General features: G+C 42.1%; 1 pseudogene; it reads left to right on the forward strand.

The window, feature by feature from the left end:
• LOC133005553 (ERC protein 2-like) overlaps nt 1-3445 on the forward strand; it is a 108613-nt pseudogene extending 105168 nt beyond the window's left edge.
• The last annotated feature ends 5692 nt before the right edge of the window (nt 3446-9137 follow it).

Raw genomic sequence — 9137 nt, forward strand, 5'->3', positions numbered from 1 at the left:
TGTGCATGTGTGTGTGCGTGTGTCGATGCAGATGGAGGTGCACACCTGAGTGTTGTTGATACTGTGTCCTCAGATGAGATCGCTAACGGAAGAACGCCTTCTTCAAAGTGATTTCACTATCTTTCCTTTAGCCATAAAAGCTTCACATTATTAAATAATTTGAATGCAATATAAATCCATCAGAGCTCGATTGTTGTCAAGAGGCATTGATTGTGGGGGATTCCAAACTACTGTGAGGAGGAAGAATAGGTGCTTGTGTGGAAGTGTGTGTGTGTGTGTGTGTGTGTGTGCATGTGTGTGTTTGTGTGTGTGTGTGAGTATGTGGAGGTTTAAGAAGAATACCTGGGGATTTCCAGCTGAGTCCATATTCCCACATGTCTTCTATCTGATTTGCACTATTACATAAACTTAGACATTAATAAATGTTTCTGAAACCACTGCATTGGAATCAAACATGCAATTTGGAAAACACACACACATGCATAGCATACAATTAAATAGTCAAATCCATGTATCCGCCTACAAAATACCCCTGCAATATGTAAGAGGACAGGATCGCTGGTTTTAATTATATTTTATTTTTCTTGCCTTTTTACGCCTGTGGAAGGTTTTTGATTCCCAAAAGAATGTGAGGGTCTGGGGTTGATTGACATACATGTGCAGACCTTTCACACAAGAATCTCAGACACACTTGATTTATATGTTACAGAAGTTTACATTTATGTGGACATTTGTATTCTCCTCAACTGCAGAAAGAATATACATTTAATTTCACAGCACACTTTGGTACATGGAAGTTTAGAGCGAGGAAACTGACACGAAACACACAGAAGCTTAACCCTCAAACTCACCTTGCAATCCCACAAGGACCACTTTGAAATTCTTGCTGTGTAGTTATTAGGTTATGTTATATTGTGTTTTACATCTGAGTAGCTAAAACAATATTTTAAAGCTATTAAGTCTCTGTATTGTTCTGTTGAATTTCAGATTACTTGTAACCACAGTATGCTTCACATTAGGCTGAGCTGCAGGGGGTCACATTTTAGTATCACACATTACTCCCCTGCACTTTGAATTTATAAATATCTTTCCCTCAATATGGCTACATAGCACTGTTTTACTGCAGCAGTGTTTATAGTGTTTGACATGTGAAACAGTAGCTCTCTGCAAGTGATATTTCAAGTTGGAATGAAAAAGCCAAAGAAATGATTATTAGCATAGCTGGGAAACCTTGTTAAGAATGCGGGGAATAATAAAATAACAAATAAATTCATGTCAATTGGTTGAATTACACTCTCTATTAAAGATGAAGTTTTATGTTCACACAAGGGAAACATGATGGTTCACACTTTGCAGACAGTATCTGGGAAAAGATTAACGTTTATTGGGGATCACCAATATAGATATATTTAATATTAGATAAAAGTCAGAACCTACATATGTGTATATTAACATGATTATTTTAGTTTACTGAAACCCTGCCTATGAAAACATATCTAATCAACAGTGTATCAAGGTGTCATCACCCCCTTCTGTTCACAAACTACAACCAAACTGATCTTGTGTCAAACACACACATCGCAAAAATAACTAACAGACCTTGTTGACAGAGGTCAGTCTGTCTACTCATGGCTTTTCCTCTAGTGTGGAGGTCAGGGGCAAGGCCTCCAATGTGTGTGTGTGTGAGATGGGGGATGTCTCTGAGTTTTCCCTCCAAACGCAGAACTTCACATCTCCTTTAATCTCTCTCTTTCATCTTAACGTGATTAATTACTCCATTTTCTTTGCTTCAACACTTTGTTCTTCTTTCTATTCGTAGTCATATTACTATATCCCTTTCCCCACTGCACTTATTTTCTTTCCTACCCTTGATTTCATCATAAATTTAACATCACTTTTCTTCCTGGTGGGTTTTTTCCCACCATTTCTCTGTGTCTCTTTCATACTTTCCCTCAGTCCCCTTTCTCCCTCCATTTTTCTCATTTCAAATGTAATATCCAAGTGTGGCCAGGCCAGTGGTTCGGTGCATTGCCGGGTCCAGAAAATGCCACTCCACGGATGATTGATGACGATAATGATAATGATGATGAAGAGGGTCGCTACGCTCACCCTCGAGACCGCAGTGGCTTTCCAAGATACAGCTGGTGCCATGAATAACAGAATTTTGACCACACATTACTTTTCTTTTTGCATTTGCCTTTGCATTTGCATGTGCTCAGACACATAAACACTGCATGTGCACCCAACGTAAGCTCTGGAATAGAGGACTTTTTCAGGGATCCAAACCACATGTCATTCAAAGCTCGATGGTGGAGGAAGTGCGTCCATCCCAATACTTTAACTGTACTCCCTGTCCTTTTACCTGTGACATCTTATTGAGAGGACAGGTGAAATGTAACCAGAGGAGACAAGCACAGGAAGTGGATTTAGCCTCTTGTGATGCAGCCCAGGTCTGTGCCTGGATAAAAAGTGTGTGCAGTTCGACGGGCACATTGCACTCATGTTGTTCTCATTTAGCCGTGCCAGGACCACTGCCAGAGACTTGGCAGCAGCCTCGAAAGGAAATAGAAAACAGCCATAATATGTTTATCAGAGACAGAAATGTTCAACCTTTTCTTTTGGGTTGTTGTTATTTTTTTTTCAAAGCCTTAACATGCGGCCTGCTTCAGGTTTATGAGAAGTAGCACATGGTATTTGACCTGTTTGTGGGTATGCGTGTGTTTAACCTGGCAGAATGAGTGGTTGTAGGTCTGGCTCTGTTTACAGGGCCTGTCACAGCCATTCATTGCATGTTAGCATTTAGCATCTAGCATGTTCCACTGAAAGGCCATTATATCTATAGCTTAGCTGCTTAGGTGTAGTTTACCGAGCTTGTCACATCGAGTCAGTCCAACCAAAGCCACTGTGGATTGCAGCCAAGTCCCCTGTGTGTGTGTGTTTTTTAGTCTGGTATAGCATTAGCATAGACTCTGCTTTGCCGGAGCTTAGTTTAGTCTAATGCAGTCAAGGGCTTGGCTATAGTGAGCTGCCAGCTCATGCTAACCATCGTAATGTTAGTGTCTGAGTGAATTAGCCTTCCTGTTAGCAGGGCTCTTGTCTGCACAGTTTCAGCCTCAAGGAAACCCCCTGTGTGTTTCGTTATTGGTTCCTACGATCATACTGAGAAAAGCAATTCATGATATCACACACAGAATGAAGAACATGACTAAATTGTTTTTAAATTAAAATCCACAGGGGGTTTGGGAGGAAATAAGATTTGGGAATGACGTGTAAAGACATAACCACTGGGCCAGAGTTTTCGTAAATAAAGGGAGGCCATCGTTTGCCTCATACTGTATGACTTTAGACATAAAGTACAACATGTAGCCTGGTGGTTAATTAATGGATGATGACATGTTTCCTCAATTTTGTCTCACAGGATGATGAAGAAGGAATATGGGCATGATTACCGCTTCCATGGGAACCCTGCCTCCAAGTGTTAATAGTAAGTTTCTAGTATTGTTTCCTTTCTTTACCAATTTAACATTTAATATACTCCATTCCAGTGTGTAGTCCTGTATATCTGCCCCAGATATTTTAATGATCTTCTACACAATAAACCTTTTCAGTGGACTCAAGTAACCATTAGCTTGGAACGTTGATGGTACCACAATAACCACAGCATTACCCAACTCTGACAGAAGAGAGCGTAATAGAACCCGGCTCCTTTTTCCGCACTGCTTATGAATTTCAGTAGACTAAAGACCCTCAGTTGATTCAGTGGTTTATGGCTGGTTTTCTGTGTAGCTCTCATATCCTGGTTGTGCCCTGGCTATATAGGCAACTGTGTGGTATTAGACATATATGCACCCAGCAGCCTAAAGCAAGCAGGGCCCTGAGGTGATAAAAACGACATGGTGAGAAAAACCAGAGATGGACGAGTCTGTCTCTCCACGCCCTGCTTTTTCAGTTGTAGTAAAGTTTTACCGTGCTCCCCCTCCCCGTTGTGTGCCAGTGTGTGGGGTAGTTAATTACAATACAACGCAGAACAGTCATGAAGCCCTTTATTTTAAGGCTGCGAGCTGAAAAAGCATAAAATAAAGAATGCAGAGTCATAAAGGATAATTCCTGTTTTGGGGGTTTTATATCGAAGCCCCCCATAGACTCAGGATGCCTTTGAACGTAGATTTGCGGAAAGAGGTCTGGGCAGGGAGGGTAGGCTAAACGGTTTCCTCGAAGCTAATGCAAGTGACTACAATTCAAAATAGGAGAAAGGGATAGAAATGCAAGGGAAAGGGAAAGATAAGGACAGGGCACGGGTGCTTAAGTATTTATGTGGGAGTGAGACGGGAAACCAGGCAGAATGGTACACTCGTAGTTTCCAGTGCATCTCATTCTTTCCTCCCAGTGATCCACAGGTGGATCATCACGGGAAAAATCTGCCTCGAACCTCAATGACTTAGTAGGAGTGCACTTTGCCCTAGCGCTGCTTTCGGGATTATGAGTCCTGTTAGCTTGTGTGTGAGTAAATGGTTTGTCTTCTTGCAGCGCAAAGCTTTAGTGTGTTTAGCCATGATGTTTGTGTGTGCACGTGCATGTGACTATGTGTGTGCAAGGGAGCATTGCTGAGCTATACAGTGCCGGAGCGGCCCACATAGCCTATAATCCAGTCCATGTGTGCTGAGAATGCAGTAGTGTCAGGATTCACCGTAATGAAACCGACCACACTGCCCTCTTTCTCCCTCTCTTTCCATCCCTCCATCTTTTTCCATAACTCCCGCTCTTTCCACCTCTTTTCAGATATTTAGCTTGCTCTAACGTATATTCCTTCAAGGTAAAACCCAAAGTTGGACCAATGACTAACCTACTGCTTTGGTATCTCCAATCAGATATCAGGGATATGTGTGTGCATGCATGTGTGTGTGTGTGTGTGCATGTGTGTATTAGAGCTTCTTATCCCAATCTAATAGAATAAGCCAGGCACATTAGCCTTTAGCGCAGAGTGGTGTTGTGGCGGGCGATATCAGTGCTGCTCATCTATCCACTGCTGTTATTCTGGCAGTGCACAACGCGAGCGCAGCTAACGTGTATTAGCCATCCTCTATGGGGGAACAGATGGGAGCCATTTAGCGGTGTGTAGCTACAGCACAATAAGGCCAGATCTAATCCCCATATCCTGTCCCTGAGTGAGCCCTCCCTAATATGAGCAAACAGAGATGACAGCACCGATAGACAAATAGCCGAGGTTATGTGTGTCTGTGTCTTTGCAGGCGTGCATGTTAGCTGTGACTGGTCTTTCTTATGGATGTCCTCTGCTCCATAGTCTTAGACTACATTTTGATTTCCACACAAACCTAAAAGTGCTGAGTTTGAGTTGGCAAGTTCGAGTTCCAAGCACCCAGGTGTGGATTTGTAATGGTTAGCCACGGTTATGTCTAAGAGGACACTGGGTTCTGATTGGCTCTTTGTGGTTGTGTATGTCCTGCTGTTGATTACAAGGGTTTTGTTTACCCTCTTGGCCTCCAGGATACCCCCTCTAATGAAATAAGAATGTCCTTTTGGACAAAGAGCGCAAGAGAAGGGGGTTGGAGGAAAAAGCAAAGGAAAACATGGGGCCAATAGAGTGAAGCAGAGAGGGGGGGAAGAGGTTTTTCTGGAAACATTATGCTTTTATCCCACCGTGAAGTTATTTGTAGTGAATGAAGCGAAAAGTAGCTAAGAGGCTTTCCAAGTGGGGACAGAAATATGTTTGTGAACGTGTGTGTGTGTGTTTGTGCATGCAGGAAGCAGTGAGGCCTGGTTCAGGTTCAAACAAGTCAAGAAGATGGCTCTCATTTGTGGATGCTGTGTTTTCACTAAATACAGTATTGGTATGTCTGAATTGTGTTAGTCAGTCAGTTTCCAATTCGTGTAATTCACAGCATCTAGCAAGTCTCTAAGGGAATCTAACTTCATTAAGACTTTGGACAGCAGATTCTCAATCCCACGCATTATTGTAAAATACAATTCATCAAAGTGCCAATTCTTGTGCTTGACTCTTATTGCCTGTCACTGTTTGCTTCTACCTTTGAGTCCAACGGCTCTCTCCAGAAATTGACACAGCAACGTATGAACCGTTACTCATGCACACAAACTACAGCAACAATGGAAGCAAAGCAAACAGGAAACTGTGAATTATTTTGACAAGACGATGGATCCCCCCAGCAGCAGCTGACTGTGGGACGCACCTGGCCGCCTCTCTACTCGCTGTAAAGAGTTGTGTGCGGAACTGGAAGACGGATAGCGATGCCTTCTTCAGATAAATCCTCTGTGAGGTGTTCATCCTGCTGAATTTACACAAAGCTTTCCACAAGGATTTATACTGCTAACCCAAACAGCATGATTCTCACAGCTGGCTTTGAAATTAAATATGAGAAAGAACACTTTACATATGTACTACTTTTTTTCTCTTAGGTAGGGCAGCGCAATTAACTGAAGATTTATCGAAACTGACATTTATAACCTTCTAACTGAATTAATCTTGCTCATACTAAAAAAGTATTTAAATAATCGTGATATCAATTTGAAGTCATATCGCCCAGCCATACTCTGGGATTTGTCTGAAATTTGTAATCGGTCATGAAAATACATATATTTCCCATATAGCCTTTGACAAATTTCTTTAGATGTCTGGATTTCTGTAAGGTTGAGCTTTTATGAAGGTCAATCGAGTCTGTTGCCATCAAGTTTGTTTGACTGACAGACTCACTGTCAAAAAAAAGTAATAACTCCAGAGTAATTATTAAGTTCTATCTTCACATCCTTTTTATGTAACAGAAATTAAGCTTGTACAGACTAGAAAAGCCGTGCAATCGAAATGACAGCTTGTAGTGACGTCAGTTTTCTCTAACCGCAGTTCGACAGCTGAAATCACAGCAGTTGTGGCCTCCAGCAGGTGAGATTACTCTTCATTGTGTTCTCTTATCTGCAGGTTGGTAACGAAACCTCAAAGCCAAACATGCCGGGCAGATCATGGAGTTGATATTGGAAAATTTAAATGGATCTCTATTATCTGTGGGAAATCCCCTTGTATTGTCTCCAGTTTTGCAATCATGATTTTAACAGTTTGTCTGTCTGCTTTTAATGTCACTGTGTTCACATTCTTTTAAACAATGAATGGAACATCATGCTTTTAATATCAGGTTCACTGAAGTATAATTGGTAAAATTGCCAGCAGCAATTCAAATGGTTGAGCCAGCCAGGCCACTTTTTTTGCCATGTGTGCCAGTTTGAATCTCCAGTATAAACAACTATTATCCCACGCGTTGATTACGACAAACTGATGGCGCATATTTTTCCAAGCCACCCACAGATAGATCTGCCCCATGTTATCAACACAACACAATAATTGTTAATGAATAATCACATTGGTCTAATTATGGAATTTCTCAGGAGTATAAACAATGGTTTGGTCTTATGTCAGTATTCTACCTCATGCATTGGGTTTGTGTATGAAAGTGGAATAAGCTGGAGAAACTTTAGTCAGAGTTAGACTTCCTCCTGTGTTTGTTGGATCGTAAGGAAACGTGTGGGTGCATGTAAATGTGCACTTGTGTTTGCATTCTGGGTAATGTTTGGGTAGGTGGGTATGTTCTTGCACACATGTGTAGCAGTGCTGTGCCATGTGTCTTAGGTGACTAGTGAACCGCAGCTTGAAGGTCAGTAGAGGCGTCTGGCCGAGGCCATCCCTCTGTCAGCTGTCAGCATCGTCAGTCTGTGAGGTCAAAGGTTGTTCTACCAGGTTGAACATGAGTGGAGAGGAGTCAATAACTCAGCAACACCTGAGCACTAACATCTGAGTGAGCTGTATATCATCTATTACACTGAATCCTGAAACAACACCTGAATTATTTTTTTACGGCCTATGTGAAAATGAGAGCTCCACGTTCTGTCTAAATGGATGAAGATAATCGCTTAAAACAACTATTGTGGGGGCATTCTAAAGTAAGCGGTTTGGAGAACTCTGATACTATCTACTACAGTCTATAAAACCCCATTATCAGTTTTTTTAAAGTCTCAGTAAAAGCTTTAAATGAGCCACAATTTTGCCCAATTATGTCCCAAACTAGGAAACTGGGCTTGTGAAGGATGAGAGACAATCCCAGTCATCTCCACCACGGTGTCACTTGTTTGCAGCAGTTACACTGCGGCAGCATGATTGATTTGACAAAGACATATTGGTGTTTAAACGCCATGCACAATATCACCTTTAAGTAGTTAAATGAAAAGCAGTGATAGAGTTGCTCTGTCATTGTCAGCATGTGAAGCTGTAGACAGACAGGACCCAGAGACAGAGGAGGGGAAGGGAGGGAGAGAAGGAAGGACTGACAATCATTCTGAAAGCAGGCAAGTTTATTCACGTTTTCTTTTTTCGCCGGTTTTCTTGAAGTTGTATGATGTCGAGGACAGTTAGACACCTGATGTGGGGATCATAAGGCTGTTTGTCTAGGTGAGCTCCCTTTCCCAACCCACAACACCCTCATTACACACGCCAAGACACGGCCACACGAACAGTCACTCGAGCAAGCCGACAAATGTGCAGCGATGAAGACATTGTAGGTTTTGTAGTTCTAGTTCTACCCTCGCAGGTCAAATCCCTGCTTATCAGTGCTTATTCTTCTAGGAGAAATTAGCATGTGAGCATGTTCGTACTCTGAAGCACAGATCCGATGAGCTCGGGCGGTCTTTAATTGTCTGAGTCTCACCTCCGCCCTCAATGAACTGATCCCCACAGGTCTGCTGTCTGCTTGAGCGAGGAGGTGATGGCGATTCGGTAGCGCGTCATCTCTTTAAGAGTGACAGGCCTTTCTGTAATCCAGCTGGGAGTAGCACAGGGCTCGCCCTACATTTGTCATGCTGTCTAGTGCCCAAAGGTTTGTTCTGTTTCCCTTTCTTTTAAATTAGTTTTGCTTTAATATTATTTAAGGATTTCACTGCATTAGCACTTTAGTTACAGTGTGATATTAACTTTTATTGACATCCCCAATTCCATAAATAATTTGAGTCCATCTTGTGTCCTCTTCTGAGTGCTCTGACCTCACTGCCTTTATTAAAGCATGATGCTGCACTGTGGTGGTAAAGTGATTTTTCCCCATCTTGTGTTGGTCTGGCAATGTTGG

This window comes from Limanda limanda, chromosome 7 (assembly GCF_963576545.1).
Source record: "Limanda limanda chromosome 7, fLimLim1.1, whole genome shotgun sequence".
NCBI lineage: Eukaryota > Metazoa > Chordata > Actinopteri > Pleuronectiformes > Pleuronectidae > Limanda > Limanda limanda.